This window comes from Macrotis lagotis, chromosome 6 (assembly GCF_037893015.1).
Source record: "Macrotis lagotis isolate mMagLag1 chromosome 6, bilby.v1.9.chrom.fasta, whole genome shotgun sequence".
NCBI lineage: Eukaryota > Metazoa > Chordata > Mammalia > Peramelemorphia > Peramelidae > Macrotis > Macrotis lagotis.
In genome coordinates, this window is record NC_133663.1 from 231489410 (window position 1) to 231508649 (window position 19240).

Consider the following 19240-nt stretch of genomic DNA (forward strand, 5'->3'; position numbering starts at 1 on the left):
AACCAAATATAACCCACAAATAATGTTATAAATATTTCAATGGCCTTTGACAGAAAAAAGGCTCCCTATCCCTGATCTAAAACCTTTAGCAAGCATTATATATAATGAAGATCAGTTAGAAGCATCCCCAGCAAGATCAGGAGTGAAATAAGGATGCTTGTTATAACACTATTTGCCAATGTTGTGTTAGAACTATTTGCTTCAGCAATAAGAGAAGAAAAAGAATAGTTATGTTTGTGTTTTGGAACCTAACCCATAGTATGTACTTGACAAATATTAGTTATGTGAAATTAAATTATCTTAGGAGGAGGGAAGGGGGGAAATAGATGATAGAAGAGAGGGAAGATTGTGGGATAGGGTACTCAGATACAACACACTTTTGGACAGGGTCAGGATGAAAGAAGAGAGAGAATAGAATAAATGACAGTGGGGAGGAATAGAGTGGAGGGAAATACAGCTAGTAATAGCAACTGTGGGAAAAATATTGAAGCTACTTCTCTGGTGGACTTATGATAAAGAAGGCAACTCAACCCAGAGACAGAGCCATTGGAATCTGAACACAGATCGAAGTACATTTTTTTTCTCTCTCTCTCACCATTCTTGAGGTTTCTAATCTTCTTGGGGGGGGTTATGTTTACACTTATAACAAAATTATTGTAATAATATGAAATAAACTAAAACCATACTTTAAAAACAAGAAAAAAGTTACTGATTCCAAAGGAGGACACAACTGGAGCTTCAAGTTCAGGAAGCAGAATGGACTAAGCATGCATCCACATCCTAGACTTGTCCAAAAAGATACCTGAAAGCTATGAGCAGAAGGTACTTGAATTTCATAATGAATAAAATGAGTTCAATAACTTTATGAAATATATTTTTTTCAAATTTTGGGCCCCCCAAATTAAGGTGCATCTTATACATGGGACCATTTTTATACAGGATGAAATACAGTAGTCTTTCAGCTTTATGTCTAATTTATTATTTCAATGTTTTTTTTCTAATTTATCTATTTTCTTGTTAATTTTTAATATCTTCTTTTTTGCCTATTTTTGGTTTGCTATTTGTGTGTTTTTAAAAAATTTTATTTTTTAAGGCAATGTGTTTAAGTGACTTGCCCAAGGTCACACAGCTAGGCAATTATTAAGTGTCTGAGGCCAGATTTGAACTCAGGTCCTCCTGATTCCAGGGCTAGTGTTCTATTCACCATGCCACCTAGCTGCTCCTATTTGCAGTTTTTCTAATTTTTAAGTGCACACTTATTTCATTAATTTTTTCTTTTTCTACTTTGCTAAAGTGTGATTTTAAGAATATGATTTCTTTGCTGCAGACTGGGTTAGTTGTGTTCCAGAAATTCTGGTATGTTGTTTCATCATTATAATTTTCTTTTATGTCATTGTTTCTACAGTTTATTCTTTGATCTACTTATTATGATGATGATATTTTTTTGTTTTTGCAAGGCAGTGGGGTCAAGTGACTTGGCCAAGGTCACACAACTAGGCAATTGTTAAGTGTCTAAAGCCAGATTTGAACTCAGTTACTCCTGACTCCAGGACCCATGCTCTATCCAGTGCACCACCTAGCCTCCCCTGATCCACTTATTTAAAATTTCATTGTCATCTTCTTTTGGTCTATATCTTTTGTTTGTGTTCCCTGAACCAATTTCTATTCTTTTTTTCCATTTTAAAGATTTCATTTATTTTGAGTTTTACAATTTTCCCCCAATCTTGCCCTCCCCCCACCCCCCAGAGAAGGCAATTTGCCAGTCTTTACATTGCTTCCATGGTATCCATTGATCCAAGTTCAATATGATGAGAGAGTAATCATATCCTTAAGTAAGAAACATAAAGTATAAGAGATTGAAAGCTCAGACAATAACAGGTTTTTCTAAATTAAAGGTAATAGTCCTTGATCTTTGTTCAAACTCCACAGTTCTTTCTCTGGATACAGATGGTATTCTCCATTGCAGACAGCCCCACCAATTTCTATTCTTATTGCTTTATGGTCTGTAAAGGATATGTTGACTATTTTTGCTTTTTACATTTGTTGCAATGTCTCTGTGACCTAGCAATTTTTATAGAAGTTCTATAAGGCACAAATAAAAAATAAATATATTTATATGTATTACAAATTATTTCGCTATCTCATTTAGAAGATGCTATGTTTTTTTAACTCTTGGTTCTCTAGAAATTTATTCAGTTCCTTATTTTCTCTTTTGTTTATCTTTCTCTTTTACTTATCCAAAACTGAAAAAGGGATACTTGAGGCTTCCTGTCACAAGTGTGCTACTGTCTAAGTATTCTTGAAGCTTAAGATAATGTTTCCTTTATTAATTTGGATGATAAGATATTTATGGCATATGTTTATTACTGAAGTTGGTTTGTTTTCTATGGTTCCTTTCAGTATAAATGCTGAAAATGTATGCATAAATGCATAAAATTATATTTAGCTTCCTTATTTATCCCCTTTTAGCTTCTGTTTGTTTTTGCTTTATCTGATAGCATGATAGCAGTTCCTTTCTTTTTGGATTTAATATCTATTAATTTTCCCCCCATACCCTCAGTTTTACTTTGCATGTGTCTTTTTTTTTAATGTTTCTGGTAAGAAATAGATTGTAAATGCATAATCCACACTCTTTTGCATTTTATTGGATTCTTCAAACCATTCACATTTAAAGGTTATATTTCCCCCCATTTGTCTCAAGTAGTTTTTTATTATGATTTTCCCTCTTTTACTATGTTATTTTCATTCAGTTACTTTAATCATTTTTAAGGTGACTTTCATTGACTCTCTTCCCTTCACCATTGATTCCCTCTTCTTATTTATTACTTTTTTCTCTTAAAAATATTTGTAATTAGTTTCTCTACCTGCTTTTTATCTAGTCATATGTTTTATATGTGTGTATGGTAGATTTTTCCTTCTCCTTCCTTTCAATTATCCTTGTTCATTAGCTCTTTTTTTAAGGTTTTTTGCAAGGGAAAAGGGGTTAAGTGGCTTGCCCAAGGCCACACAGCTAGGTAATTATTAAGTGTCTGAGACTGGATTTGAACTCAGGTACTCCTGACTCCAGGGCTGGTGCTTTATCTACGGTGCCACCTAGCCGCCCCTTCATTAGCTTTTTTATTTAATTTTTAGACCTTTTCCAAAATGGAAAAAACTCATCTTCTGTTTCTATTTATTCTAGAGTCAATTTTCTGATTCATGACCCCTATAATTATTTTGTTTCTCTTTTCTCTGTATTACAAGCAAAGTTTCCATTAAAGGCTCTGCCCTTTAGGTGCTTTCTGCCACTGCTTATCAGATTTATGCCTTGGATTCCCTTTTTGTCCACTGTGCCTTAATTTCAGAACAGTAGCAATTACTGCAGGTGACAGATCAGACACTGCTCCATTGTTGCCCCTCCTCCTCACCACCACTTCTCTATATTCTCTTGTTGAACATTTTTTCCCCCAGAATTTGACCTGGAAATCTCCTCACTGTGTCCATGCTATCCTTGTCCTCCAGATGCCCATTCATCCCATGGGTTCCAACTCCTTGCTTCCCAGGACAAGTATACTTCTCAGGCACAAAATCCCTCAGGCTTCATCCAATGTAACTTCTTCATATTCACCCATGGGAGCATATACTAGTGGAACCCTCCCAACTCCACAGCTTCCTTCCTTTTGCCACCCTTTCAACCTTTCCCAACTCCTCACCTTCTTCCTCATAGGTGCTTCCTTTTCTGAGAACTCAGAGGTCACCTTCTTTTCATTGCTAGTTTTGATTTGACTCTCTTGGATAGCTCACCCCTTTATACCCTCCACACCCCTCCCCATTTTCATATATTTTTCCATCTTCTCATGTAGCCTTGCAAAAAAAAATCATACACTTGTATGTGTGAACCATGAGTTTTGACCTTTTAAAATATACTTTAAAATATACTTATACTTGGCTTATTTTTTGGTACCTCTAAGAACAAAAGTGATTGGAAAATCACCTTTCAGGTAAAGCCTCCTTTTAATCTGATTAAATTAGAAAAGGAGAACTTTTTCTTTTGAAAACTTCTACTTAAAAATTATCATTGGTAAAGGCAAAAGAATGGAAATTATCAAACTTATATGTAAAATGATAACTTAAGAAATAAAGCCTTCAAAAATTCCATCAAGATAAGCTTTCCACTTGAAAAAGGGCATGTTTTGTGAGGAAATTTTAATATATTTGATTTAGGAGTGAGGAGGAGTGCTGCCTGATTTAATGAAATTATTGATAAGGATCCTTCTATTCTTAATGATTTAAAACCTATTTGGTTACCCAGTTGATGGACAAGTACTGAAAATTCCACTTACTAATAACCCCTCCTTCCTGACTGTAGCAATATATAACTATGCTACCCCACAAATCCTCTCTGATTTTAATTCTGCTGGACTCCCTTCATACATGATTAACTGCAGGTCTAGGTGAACAATAAACTACATGAACATTACATTAATTCTGTTTCTCTTTTTAATTATTAAAGTTATACTCTATATAACTTTTTCAGTAGGTTGTCATCAGGTTCTATTCATAATTCCCCCTGCCTACCTCACTGCTGTTACCTTTACTAGATTTCCACCTTAGAAAGAAGATTCTTAGTGGTCTTTCTGCTGTCATTTTGTTGTTGTTTCTATTTCTGTTGCTTTTGCTGTCTGCATTATTCATTCTTCCTGCATTTGTTGTTTGGAGTGTTTGAGAATCTCCTCAGATCTGGTTTTCCTTTGGAAAAATTATTTGTCCTATATAGTTAAGTTCAAATTTCTACCCTGGATTTGCATCGTGGACTATATTCTAAACCATAATGTTCTTCACAGTGTATTATTTCACACCTACTTCATTTTTCTAAGTGGGTGCAGCAATAGACTTATGCTATTCTTTTTTTTTTTTGTATTTGAATGTCTTTGTCCAGATGGCTCTCAGAACTTGTTTCTGAGGAGAATTGTTAAATTTAAGAACTATATTTCTTGAGTTTGCAGCATTTTTTATGGAGGCAATTTGTGAATTATTATTTTGGAATTTTATTTTTAATAGTCAGAAGTTCTAAACAATTCCTTTCTATTATTTCCTTCATTATGGTGTTTCTTTCATTATGACAACCTTGATGTCAGTAGTGTGGGAGGTTGGGGCAGGGTGCTGACCATCCTCAGGGTCAATGAACATCAATTCCTTGATTTGGGATTTTGAGTGTCCAAGACTATGGAACCAGCTGAAGTTGTTTTATCTTTGGTCCATAATTTGGATAGGTTTGAGAGGTCATGGGGATTAGATAAAATGTCTAGTCCATCATTGTGTTACTGACTTGATCCAGAAATATATTATCCTTTTTCTTCTTCTTTTCATTTCCATTTATATACAAAGGTAGTTTTCAACATTCACCCTTTTGCAAGCATTTGAGTTCCACATTTTTCTACCACAATCTGCTATTGGTTGTATAAAGACAATCCTGTATTTAACATATTCCATATTAGTCCTATTGTTAAAGACTAAAGAGGGGGGAGGAACCATGAGAAAGAAAGAAAAGCATAAAAGAAATTTTAAAATGTGATTATAGTATGCTTTGTTTTACATTCAAAATCCAGAATTTTTTTCTCTGGATGTTATGGAATTTTCCATCATAAGTTTTTTTAGAATTGTTCTTGATCACTGAATTGCTGAAAGGAGTTGTGTTCATCTTAGTTGATAATCTCAGTGTAGCTGTTAAGGTCTACAATGTTTTTCTGGTTCTGTTCACTATCAGCATCAGTTCATGCAAGTCTCTTTCGAGAATTTTCTAAGCCTAACAATAGTACTTCATAATATTCATACACCGTGTTCTGCCATTCCTCAACTGATAGACATCCCTTCAATTTCCAATTCTTTGTCACTATAAAAAGAGATGATATAAATAAATTTTTTTGTTCTTGTGAGTCTTTCCCCCTTTTCTATGATTTCTTTGGGATTTTGCTGGATCAAAGGGCAAGCAATTTTATTGTCCTTTGGATATAGTTCCAAATTGCTCCCTGGAATGGTTGGATCAGTCCAAACTCCACCATCAGTGCTTAATGTTCCAGTTTTCCCTCTCCAACATTGATCATTTTCCTTTTTTTGGGGGGGGGGGGGTAATTTTAGGCAATAGGATAAGTATGAGGTGGTACCGCAGAGTTGTTTTAAATTGCATTTCTCTGATCCATAAGCATTTTTTGAAGCATTTTTATATTACTATAGCTAGCTTTAATTTTTTTTAATTCATTAATTTATTTATACTTATTTTGTACACATAATTTTTTTATACATTAATAAAATATTCTTGTTTAAGAGTAAACATAATTACCCCCTCTCCCAAAAAATATAGAACTGCACGAGTGATAAAGTAAAGGGGAGAGAAAAAAATTAAAATAAAAAAATAAAAAAAATGATAGTAATAATTTTAGGTATGTCCAGGTGGTGTACTGGATGGAGCACTGGGCCTGGAGCCAGGAGCACCCAGGTCCAAATATGGCCTCAGACACCCAACAATCACCCAGCTATGCAGCCCCAGGCAGGCCATCCAGCCCCATTTGCCCTGCAACTCCCTAATAATAATAATAATAATAATAATAATAATAATAATAATAATAATAATAATAATTGTGCTTCAGTCAGTGTTCCAACACCACCAGCTCTATCCCAGGTGGATGACATTCTTTATGATAAGTCCATCACAAAAGTTACTTCAATATTTTTCCACCATTGCCACTGCTGATCACAACTCCCTCCATTTGTACTTTTCCACCACCATGTACTATATTTTCCCTCTCCTTTCACTCTGTCTCTGCTGTAGGATAGCTGAGTGGTACAGCAGACATATCCCCTGCCCTGGGGCCAAGAGGCCCCAAGCTCATATACCACCCCTTGGGCCCAGCATCCACCTGGCCCTATGCTCACGGACAGGCCATACAATCCCAGCCCCTTGCAATAAGTACAAAAGAAAATGTATTATATCTGACAACTCTCCCCCCATGGTCCATCCTCTCCTCCACCATTCACATCCCTCCTTCCCCCTGTCCCCCTTCTCTCCTTCTTACTCCAGATGTCTATACCCCATTGAGTATATATGCTATTTCCTCTCCTAGCCACCTCTGATGAGAGCAAAGATTCCCTCATTCCCCCTTGCCTTCCCCATTTTATATCATTGCAATAACTCATTGTAATAAAGAAAAATCTTATTATATGAAATATCTTAGCCTATTTCTCCTTTCCTTTTCTTTCTCCCATTACATTTCCCTTTTATTTATTGACTCCATTTTTACACCACATTATATCTTTAAATTCAGCTCTCCTGTGCTTCATCTATAAAAGTTCCTTCTACCTGCTCTATTAAATGAGAAGGTCCATATGAGTATTATTAGTATCATTTTTCTATACAGTAATACATGTAGTTCATCATCATTAAGTCCTTCATATTTTCCCCTTCTTGTCCACTCTCTATTCTTCACCTGAGTCCTGTATTTGAAGATCAAGTCTTCCATTCAGATCTGGCCATTCCAATAGGAACATTTGGAATTCCCCTGGTTCATTGAAAGTCCATCTTTTCTCCTGCATTCTAAGCTCTTTTGTCTTCCAGAATATTATATACTAATCCCTATGAGCTTTTAATGTAGTTGCTGCTAAGTCCTGTGTGATCCTGACTGCAGCTCCACGATATTTGAATTGTGTCCTTTTGGCTGCTTGTAAAATTTTCTCTTTGACTTGGGAGTTCTGGAACATGGCTATAATATTCCTGGGGGTTGTTTTATTTTGGATCTCTTTCTTGGGGAGATCAGTGGATTCTTTCCATTTCTATTTTTCCCTCTGCTTCTAGGATATCAGGGCAGTTTTCCTGTAGTAATTCTTTAAAAATGATGTCAAGGCTCTTTTCCTGATCATGACTTTCAGGTATTCCAATAATTTTTGAATTATGTTTTCTAAATCTGTTTTCCATATCAGTAGTTTTTTCAGTGAGATGTTTCACATTTTCTTCTAATTTTTCATTCTTTTGGTTTTGAAGTATTGTGTCCTGATTTCTCATAAAATCAGCAACCTCACTCAGTTCCAGTCTTTGCCTGAATGATTTATTTTCCTCAGAGAGCTTTCTTATCTTTTTCCTTCTGGCCAATTCTGCTTTGTTTTTATTATTAAAGATATTATTTGAGTTTTATAATTTTCCCCCCAATCTTACTTCCCTCCCCCCAAACACAGAAAGCAATCTGTCAGTTTTTACTTTGTTTCCATGTTGTACCTTGATCCAAATTGGGTGCGATGAGAGAGAAATCATATCCTTAGAGAAGAGACAAGAATCCGAAGAGGTAACAAGATCAGAGTTTATATAGAATTGGAACCAATTGTTCATTAAATGCTTGGTAGAAGTCATTTGTGAATCCATCAAGCCCTGGAGATTTTTTTTAGGGAGTTCAGTGATGGCTTGTTGAATTTCTTTTTCTGAGATAGAGTTGTTTAGGTATTTAATCTCTTCTTCATTTAACCTGGGCAACTTATATTTTTGTAAATATTCATCCATTTCATTTAGATTATCAAATTTATTGGCAAAGAGTTGGGCAAAATAATTTCAAATTATTACTTTAATTTCCTCCTCATTGGTGGTGAGTTCACCTTTTCATTTATGATACTAGCAATTTGGTTTTCTTCTTTCTTTTTTTAATCAAATTGACCAGAGGTTTATCAATTTTATTGGGTTTTTTTCATAATACCAACTTTTTGTTTTATTTATTAATTCAATAGTATTTTGCTTTTGCTTTTATTAATTTCTCCTTTAAATTTTAGAATTTCTAATTTGGTATTTAATTGGGGATTTTTGATTTGTTCTTTCACTAATTTTTTTAGTTGCATGTTTAGTTCATTGATTTCCTCTTTCTACAATTTATTCATGTAAGCATTTAGAGCTATAATATATCCACTGAGAGTTGTTTTGAATGAATCCCATAGGTTTTGGTATTTTGTTTCATTTTTATCATTATCTAGGATAAAATGGTTAATTCTTTCTATAATTTGTTTTTTGGTCCACTCATTTTTTAAAATGAGGTTATTCAGTTTCCAATTTGTTCTGGGTCTATATCTCCTTGGCCCAGTATTGCATATGACTTTTATTGCAGTGTGATCTGAGAAAGATGTATTCACTATTTCTGCCTTTCTGCAGTTGATCATTAGGTTTTTATGTCCTAGTACATGGTCAATTTTTTATAAGTTCCATGTACTGCAGAGAGAAAGGTATATTCCTTTCTATCCCCATTCAGTTTCCTCCATAATTCTACCATATCTAGTTTTTCTAACAATCTATTTACCTCCTTAACTTCTTTCTTGTTAATTTTATGATTCGATTTATGTAGATCTGAGAATGGGAGGCTGAGGTCTCCCACTGGTGGAGTTTTGCTGTCTGTGTCTTCCTGTAGTTCTTTCAGCTTTTCCTCTAAGAATTTGGGTGCTGTCCCACTGGGTGCATATATATTCAGTATTGAAATGACTTTATTGCCTATGGTACCTTTTAGGAGGATAAAGTTTCCTTCCTTATCTCTTTTAATGCTATTTTTGCTGCTGCTTTGTCTGAGATAAGGATTGCTACCCCTGCTTATTTTACTTCAGCTGAAGCAAAATATATTTTGCTCCAACCTTTTACCTTTACTCTATATGTATCTCTCTGCTTCAAATGAGTTTCTTGTAAGCAGCATATTGTAGGATTCTGGTTTTTAATCCACTCTGCTATTCAATAATGTTTTAAGGGAAAGTTCATCCCATTCACATTCAAAGTTATGATTACTAATTCTTTATTGCCCTCCATGCTATCTTTGCTCTGTTTGTGTTTTTTCCCCATTCCCCCCATTTTATCCATATTCCCCAGTCTTTTGTTTATGAATACCACCCCCTTCTGTGTGTTTGCCCTCCTATATCACACCCTCCCCTTTCTTTCCCGTTTCACTTTTTCCCTTTTCCCTTCCCTTCCTTCTGTTATTTCCCCTTATTTTTCCCACTCCCCTTCCCTTTCTCTGTCCCCCCTTCCCTTTTCCCCTTTTAATACTTGAAAGGTTAGATGTTTTATAAGTTAACTGAGTATGTGTAGGTTGACTTTAAGCCAAGTCTGATGAAAAAAAGATTCAGGTGCTTCTCATCTGCTCCCTTCTTCCCCTCTATTACCATAAGTTTTTTTGTACCTCTTAGTGTAATGAGATTTACCCCATTCAATCCCCTGCCTCTTCCCGTCTCTTTCCTGTCCCCCCTTTTAAGGAGGTAGTGTTTTTTAGATCATTCTATCTGAGTCATAGAAAATTCTGAGTGTCTGTCACTTCTAGTTTGGTATATTCTATCTAATAGTGTTAAAATTCTTTTTTTTTTAGGTTTTTGCAAGGCAAATGGGGTTAAGTGGCTTGCCCAAGGCCACACAGCTAGGTAATTATTAAGTGTCTGAGACCGGATTTGAACCCAGGTACTCCTGACTCCAGGGCCAGTGCTTTATCCACTGCGCCACCTAGCTGCCCCAGAGTTAAAATTCTTGAGAGTTATTAGAATCTTTCTCCCAAGTGGGGTTAAAGCCAGTTACATCCCATTAGATAGCCATCTCATGGATAGGTCATGAATGTCCATCATTTCTCGCTAGGTGTATTCTCTCTGTTAGAGTTACATTTCTCAAGATTTATGAGAATCTTTTTTTCCCCTATGCTGGGATATAGCCAGGTTCAACTTACTGGATTGCATTTTTTTTTCCTTTTACCACCCCACCCCCCTTTTTCTTTTTAACCTTTTCATGTGTCTCTTGAACCTCCTGTTTGATGTCCAAATTTTCTGTTTAGCTCTGGTCTTTTCATCAGATATTTTTGGAATTCTTCCATTTCGTTAAATGTCTATCGTTTTCCCTGGAAGAGAAGGCTCAGCTTTGCAGGAAAGTAGATTCTTGGCTGCATTCCCAGCTCCTGTGCTCTTTGAACTATCTTGTTCCAGGCCCTTTGATCCCTTAAAGTTGATGCTGCCAGGTCCTGCATGATCTTTACTGTGGCTCCTTGATATTTAAATTGTTTCTTTCTGGCTGCTTGCAGGATTTTCTCTCTTATCTGATAGTTCTGGAGTTTGGCCACAATATTCCTTGGTGTTTTCATTTTAGGATCTTTTTCTGGTGGGGATCGATGTACTTTTTCAATAACTACTTTGCCCTCTGATTCCATGATATCAGGGCAGTTTTCCATCACTAGATCCTGTAACATTAAGTCCAGGCTTTTTTTTCTATTCAATGTTTTCAGGAAGTCCTATAATTTTCAAGTTGCCCCTCCTCAATCTATTCTCGTGGTCAGTGGTTTTGTTGATGAGGTATTTTACATTTGCTTATATTTTTTTCTATTTTTTGATTTTGTTCAACTGATTCTTGCTGTCTCATGGAGTCATTAGTTTCTGTAGATTCCATTCTTTTTTTGGGGGGGGGAGGAGTTTTCTTCATTAACCTTTTGCAACTCCTTTTCCAATTGGTCAATTCTACTTTTGAAAGAGCTTTCCATTTGACCAATTGAGGTTTTGAGAGAATTATTTTCTTTTTGCATTTGCCCAGTTGAGCATCTGAGAGAATTATTCTCCTTTTGTATTTGTCCAATTGTACTTTCTAAAGATTTGTTTTTTTGTTGCAAGGTATTAATTGTGTCTCCCAAATTTTCCAGTTGATTTTTGAGCTCCTTCCTTATTTCTTCAAGGACGTCTTTCTGTACTGAAGATCAGATCGTATTCTCCTCAGAGGTTCTAGGTCTTTCTGAGTTAGGGTCTTTCCCTTCCAAGAATTTTTCTATGGATCCACCTTTCGGCTGACTCTTCTTCATTTTGCTAAGACTTGAGTTGGAGAGGGGCTGGTTCACAGAGGCTTGGGATTGCTGAAAGCTTTACTCACTAAGTGCAGTTCCTCTGGCTGGCGAATAGGAGGTGTTGGTTGCTTCCTCTGGAGCATCTGTTGTCGGGGGTCGGCCCTGACCGCCTGGGTGGATAGGACCTCCCCGGGAGTGAGGTCAGACCAACCCAGAGAAGACACGGCTCCTTAAGGGGAGCAGTGGCTTCGCCTGGTTGGCCTGTGTCCATTGCTCCAATCGGGTGGTAGGTTCTGCCCTCGGGGCGGATTGGGGTGGCAGCCCGGAAATAACTCCCTATATTAACCAGCGCCCTGAGCTATTCGGGGGATCCCTCTGCACCTAATAAAACATATGCCTCCTGAAGAAGTGTCTGCCTGAGTCCCTCCTCGCTGATCCCCGGGGGAGGGAAAAACCAGGGACGCCTGAAGCAGTGCCCACTGAGGAGCTCACTCGGGAGTCCGGGGAAGAAGACCCCGGACAATCTGTGACTTTGAATGAGGCCTTCTCCCTTTGCTTGAAGGGAGGGGTTGGAGCTATTGAATTCTTTTGCCTTGAATCAATGGTGCTCTTTACCCTGGACTGAGGTCATTCCTCAGCTGGGCTGGTTCTTCTGTTCACACACCTGGGCCTGAGGCAGAGGTAGTTTGCATTTGTTTGTTCAGGGAAGAGGTCTGAGCTGTAATGGGACTCTGAGTTCCTCTAACCAGAGGAGCCCAGGGATGGTGTCCATAGCTCTCCTGCTCTGGAAGTCTCCCTCCAGCCCTGTCCGCAAGCTCCGGGGGGAAAGCACCAACACCAGTGCCTCTACTCCCTAGTTGACTCAAGCCCCTGCCGACTAGCCCCACCACTGATCCAGCAGGTCCAGCTCTTGGGCTCTCAGACTCTCAGCTCCAATTTAGCTGTTAAATTGGTTGATCCGGGACTGATCCTCCCTCTGAGCCCAGACTCAATGGCCAGAATTCGTCCAATGCTGCTGCCTGAGACAAATCCTGAGGTAGATGTTCTTTCTCCTGGCTTTTCTTTCTGGGTTTTGTGGGTCAGATTTCTTTTAAGAGGTTTGTTTCATGTGATAGATAGGGAAGAGATCAGGAGACTTTAGAACTGTGCCTGTCTTCTCTCTGCCATCTTGGCTGGCCCAATTCTGCTTTTTAAAGCATTCTTCTCCTCAATAACTTTTTGACCTATGCTTTGACCTATGGTTTTTAACATGCCATTTTCTTCAGCATTTTTTTGGATCCCCTTGACTAGGCTGCTGACTTCTTTTTCATGTTTTTCCTGCATCTCTCTCATTTCTTTTCCAATTTTTCTTCTATCTTCCTCACTTGATTTTCAAAGTCTTTTTTGAGCTCTGTCATAGCCTGAGCCCAATTTCTGTTTTTCTTGAAGTCTTTGGATGTAGGAGCTTGGACTTCCCCCTTCAGATTGAGTACTTTGATCCTTCTTGGGATCACATGCAAAATATTTCTCAATGGTATTCCTCTTTTTTCTCTGCTTACTCATTTCCCCAGCCTGAGCCTGGTTTTGGGGTGCTTTCTGAGCTTTTGAGTGTTATTGGGACACCCCCCCCCAACAAGGATGGCTGTGTGTGAGGTTCTGTCTTCCCTCCAGGTCTGTGAATGACCATAATCACACCCCTCTGCCTTGGGGCTGGGGGGGGGGGGGGCCCTGCTGTTCTATGGCGGGCCTAGACTGCAATCAGGATCTGAATGTAGTCAGAATGCTGGAGTCCTCTTACAGGAACAGAGGACAGAGCTGGGCAGTCTCTCTCCACTCCCCTCCCTAGGCTCAGCATTCATGCCCTGGGGTTCCTGCTTACTGGCTCCTGCTTTTCTTTCCTGGATCTGGGCTGCCTGGGCCATGCTGTTCACTGTGTACCCTGAGGGCTTGGCTTCACGTTCTTGCTCTGGCAGAGGTCCCCCCACATCCCACAAGTTGTTCCCACAGTTCCCCAGAGTGTAGGTTAGGAAACTGCCCCCGCTGCTCTGAGCCACGGCTCCCAGTGCCCTGGGGTTGCCTCCAGAAGGCTGAAGGTCCTTCCCTCTGGCGGGCCACCCCTCTGGTAGGCCTCCCCTCTGACCCTGTGGAGCCAAGCCTTTCTGCTCTTTTCCAGGTTACCTTGGGTTGCAAAATGGCCTCACTGGGTCCCTCTGTGGATTTTGTCTCTTGAAAATGTAGTTAGAGTCCTTAGATTATAAGTTTTAAGACAGAGCACCTAAGAGATGCTCCTCTCTTGTCACCATCTTGGCTCTGCCCTCAGCTTTAATTTCTTCATTTGAAAACTGCCTGTTCATATCAAGGGAACAGAGAAATACTGTGATCCTTTTGTCTTGGGAACAAATCTTGTGGCTTTTTTTGTATTGTTAAAGAACTGTGCTATATAGTATTCTGATTTGGCTTTTAGAAACCTCCTCTGGGTATCACTATGGCTGTACCTGGTGGGTAGCCATGTGTCTGGCCTTGGTAGCCCCCTTAGGGCAGGAGCATGCATGGTGCCATTAGACACCAAGTATGCTCAGTATGCAGCAAATGCTATATGTGCAGTGGCTAAATGCAAGACATTAGTCACTCCTAGGGGAACATCCCTTTGGCATGTGCAGTGAAAAATCACACCTATGGGTGTTAAACCATTCCTCTAGCATTACTCTTGCTTCTCCCATCACAGAAAATACTTAAGGAGTCGTCACTTCCTCACTGGGCTCTCTTCCTATTTGACTTCCATCTGAGTTGCTCTAGTTTCTTTCCCCCCTTCCTTTCTCTAGGCTGGATCCATGTAATTCCAGCTTCATGCTGCTGATCCAATGTGGTCCTTTTTTTTTCTTTCTTAACTTGACTGTTATTCTCTCTCAACTATCTCTTCATTTCCTTCTTAGAAACTCATCTTTACTTTTTAAAGTACCTAAACCTGATTCTCAGGTGACTACTTTTCCTCCTTAGAGATCAGTGGTTTTCTGCCTTCACTTTAGCTCTTCTTTCCATCAACTTCTGGTAATCAGCCTGTCTTTTAAGTTAATAATGAAATTTACGATCTTGCTGTTTCTCCAAAGAACATAACTTGTAAACTTTTGTGCAACCTATAAATTAACCCCTTCTTACCTGCCTGAGTCAGAGTTCCAAGATTTTATCACCCAGATGAACCACGGCTCTCCCTCTTGATGGCAACAACATCCTTTGACCATTTATCAATTGAAGAATCATTTGTATGCTTATAAATTTGATTCAGTTTTTTTATATATTTTGGAAATGAGTCCTTTACCAGAAACATTGGCTGTGAAAATTGTTTTCCATTTTTCTGTATTGCTTTTATTTGTACAAAATGTTTTAATAGGGGCGGCTAGGTGGTGTAGAGGATAAAGCACCAGCCTTGCAGTCAGGAGTACCTGGGTTCAAATCTGACTTCAGACACTTAATAATTACCTAGCTGTGTGGCCTTGGGCAAGCCACTTAACCACCCCATCTGCCTTGCAAAAAAAACTAAAAAAAAAACGTTTTAATATAACATAGTTGAAATTAACCATTTTGTAATTTACAGTGTTCTCTATGTGTATAGTTATGACTATCGTCCTTTTTTATAAAATGTACATAAGCATAATTACAAATCTATATATTAGAGGATTATGTAGGTTTTGTTGTTTAGTTGTTTTTTGGTTATGTCTGATTCTTTGTGACTCCATTTGGGGGTTTTCTTACCAAATATAGGATAGTGGTTTTCCATTTCCTTCTTGGGCTCCTTTAATAAATGAAAAAAACTGAGGCAAACAGGATTAAATGACTTGCCCAGGGTTCATTGAGTAAGTCTAGCTAGCTTAGCTAGTAAGTCTGAGGTTAGATTTGAACTCAGGAAAATGAATTCCTGACTCCAGGTCTTGCACTTTATTCATTGTGCCATCTAACTGTTCCTATGTTAAAGTTGTTTCTTTTTTTAAGAAAGGAAAAGGAAACAAAGTGTAGGAAGGAAGGGAGGAAAGAAGGAAGGAAGGAAGGAAGGAAATCAGGGAAGAAAGAAAAAGAAAGCAAGTTCTACGAAGAGTAACGATCTAAGAAAAAACATAACATGTAGCTTGATTCTTGTATTTATTTTATTAAAATTAATTTCCATCCAATAGGAGGAATGTCATAGAGTAACAGTTCTGATCAATAACTTTAAAATATTTCTAAATGGCAATTTTTGCTAAATTTAAGGTGGTTTGCTGAATTTTCGTTAGTTTATTGAATTAATTTAGCAAAGCCATTCATTGATAATGATAATAAAAGTCTATATATCATTTTGCAGTTTATAAAGTTTTTTTATATGATCACATTTGGTCCTTTTAGTAATTATTTTAAGTAGGTAGCACAAGTATTATTATTTACATTTTATTGCAAAATATGTAACAGGACTTTAACATATGTCCAAATCACTTAAGAAGGAAATACATTTGTGGCTGGTGCTGGGGAACATCTGTGAAATAAGTGGATCTTTTTCACTGATCCAGATGATTCCTAGCATCTTCTTTTCATTGTTTGCATAACAAGAACTGGATTTACCTTTAACACTACATGACTAGGACACTCACTCTCTTTCTGGTGATAGGTTAGAAGGAAGGATATATTCAAACAAAGCCTGGATACCATGCAATTATTTGGGGAAAAAAATGAACTAAGAACCACCCTCTCCTCCCTTGAGGACCTGTGGCCCTGAAAAATGGAGTTAGGCATTTTTAGTCTCCCCCCCATTTTTTTCAGTTTCAGATGCAAAAAGTTTAGTACTCAACCCGTGGACTCCATCTATGAGAACTTGACCTTCTTGGTCAAATATTGCAACTAGTGTAGTACAGAAGTTCTTAGAAGTCAGGCTGCAGGGCACCAGGGGATTCTGGGCCTGGAGCCTTTTGAAACTAATGCTTTAATAGAACCTGAGCTGAAATCCAGTAAATGTCCTTCAATTGGGGAATGGCTTAGCAAACTGTGGTATACGTATGTCATGGAACACTATTGTTCTATTAGAAACCAGGAGGGACGGGATTTCAGGGAAACCTGGAGGGATTTGCATGAACTGATGCCGAGTGAGAAGAGCAGAAGCAGAAAAACACCGTACACCATAACATCAACATGGGAGTGATGTTCAACCTTGAAGGACTTGCTCATTCCATCAGGGCAACAATTGGGAACAATTTTGGGCTGTTTGCAAAGGAGAGTACCATCTGTATCCAGATAAGGAGCTGTGGAGTTTGAACGAAGTGCAAGGACTATTCCCTTTAATTTAGAAAAAAAAACCAGATAGCTTATTGTCTGATCTTGTTATCTCTTAGACTTCTCTTCTCTTTAAGGATATGATTTCTCTCTCATCACACCCAATTTGGATTAAGGTACAACATGGAAACAAAGTAAAGACTGACAGAGTGCTCTCTGGGGGGGGGGGGGGAGGGAAGCAAGATGGGGGAAAAATGTAAAGCTCAAATGATGTCTTTAATAAAAATACATTTAAATTAAAAAAATAGAAACTGAGCTGAAACACGAACCTAATCTCTCTTCCTCCCCCTCAAACTGAGATAGTATAAGAGGGAATTCTGTCCTTGAGCAAGCTTTATTCAATAGTTATTTTTAAAAAGCTATATGTATTGCAAATTTGTAGTGGTTCATATGTCCCTAGAAATAAGATAATTAATTGATAGGATACTGGTTCTAATCTATTGTTATTTAGCTGTTTTTCAGTCCTGTCCTACTTTTTGTGCCCCTATTTGGGGTTTTCTTTTTTCTTTTTTTTTGTGGGCGGGGGTAGAATTTCTTTGCAAAGATACTGGGGTGGTTTGTCATTTCCTTCTCCAGCTCATTTTACAGATGAGGAAACTGAAACAAACAGGGTTAAATGACTTGTCCAGAATCACACAACTAGTTGGTGTGTGAGGTGAGGTCACATTTGAATTCAAATGAGTTTTTCTTATTAATAGGTCTAACAACTCAATTCACTGTGCCTCCAGCTGTCCTCTACTTCTTGTACAAAGTGTCAATAGAAGTTCCTAATGTTCATGAATTCTCTAACAGTCACAACCAAGAATTTGTAGTTACAGGTTCCATGAAAGCTATAAATATTTAGTGGCATTGTGTACATAAGCACATAAAAATTGCTTGGAATTAGCAGAATTGCTGTCATATTAATCATACACTGCATCTGTTCAGCCTCACTTAGAAAGTAACTAGTTATAAAAAAAGAAATGTTATTTTGTTAACTATTTAACCATAATGCATATAATCAATGAGCCATGACAAATACCATTCACGGATATCCAAATCAGAGGGGCAATAGGTGTTTTCACTGCTGGCAACACATTTTAAGGCACTGTAACTAAAGAAAGGGCAGGTGAGAACAACACATTTCCATTTCTAATGTGGCCCCTTTGAGGAAAGGAAGGAAATGTGTTAATGGTTCCTCAAATGTAATTTGGTATTCACGTCAGGCAGCAAAGGGAACAATTATTAATATTAAACTTCTATTTCCAACACGTAATTGTCAGCATTTTCAATGAGTGTTTTTAGGTGTGCAGTGTCCATAATAAAGGAGAAGGAATGTGTATGTAAAGCAGGGTGTTAGGAAATCCTTTCTTTTCCTTAGCACATGTAGTGAATAAAGTTAGAGCCCTGAGTACAAGAGTTCATTCATCTATTCCCTAGTGCTTGGCAAGAAACCACTTTGAAAATCATAAAATGCTGTAGAAATGTTATTAATTTTTATTATGTAATTCATATATGTTAGCTCAATGGTTCCTAGATATTCAGAGTGGTTGGGTGTAGGAATTTGGAATTTGGAATCAAATCTCAGTTCTGTCCCTTACTAGCTATGTGACTTTGGGTATATCAATTTACTTTGAACTTCTATTTCCCTTCTGTAAAACTATACCTCTAGTACTTCCCAAAGGTAACCCAGGAATATCTGGCTAGCTTCAAGTCCCACACCTAATATATACTGACTCTTTGACCTTTGGTAAATTACTCAGCCTCTCAATGTCCCAGGCAATCCTTTAAGATTATAAATAGCAAAGAATCTGCATTGGCTAAGGAGGTTCCTGACCACAGTTCCCTAAAATATTAGAAAATAGTTAGATTAAATGAGATATTATAGAAAAAGCACTTTGCAAAGATGCCCTCACCAAGAAGTTTTATGTAATATTCAGTGTTTTGAAGTGAATTAATTTTTTTGAAAACTTTTGACATTTCTGAAATGAATTGAATCCTAATTGGAGTGGGTATAAAACAAGGGAAAGGAAGCATCAAAAAATCATTGCTGGAATCACTAATTTTTTAGTCCTTTTTCTAAGTTCATAAAAAACGAAAAGACTAGGGATAGGGACTAGACTTATGAAATATAAAAACAAGAAACCTATGGGAAAATGAAAGCAGTGTTACATTTTCATATTATCTTGTATTGC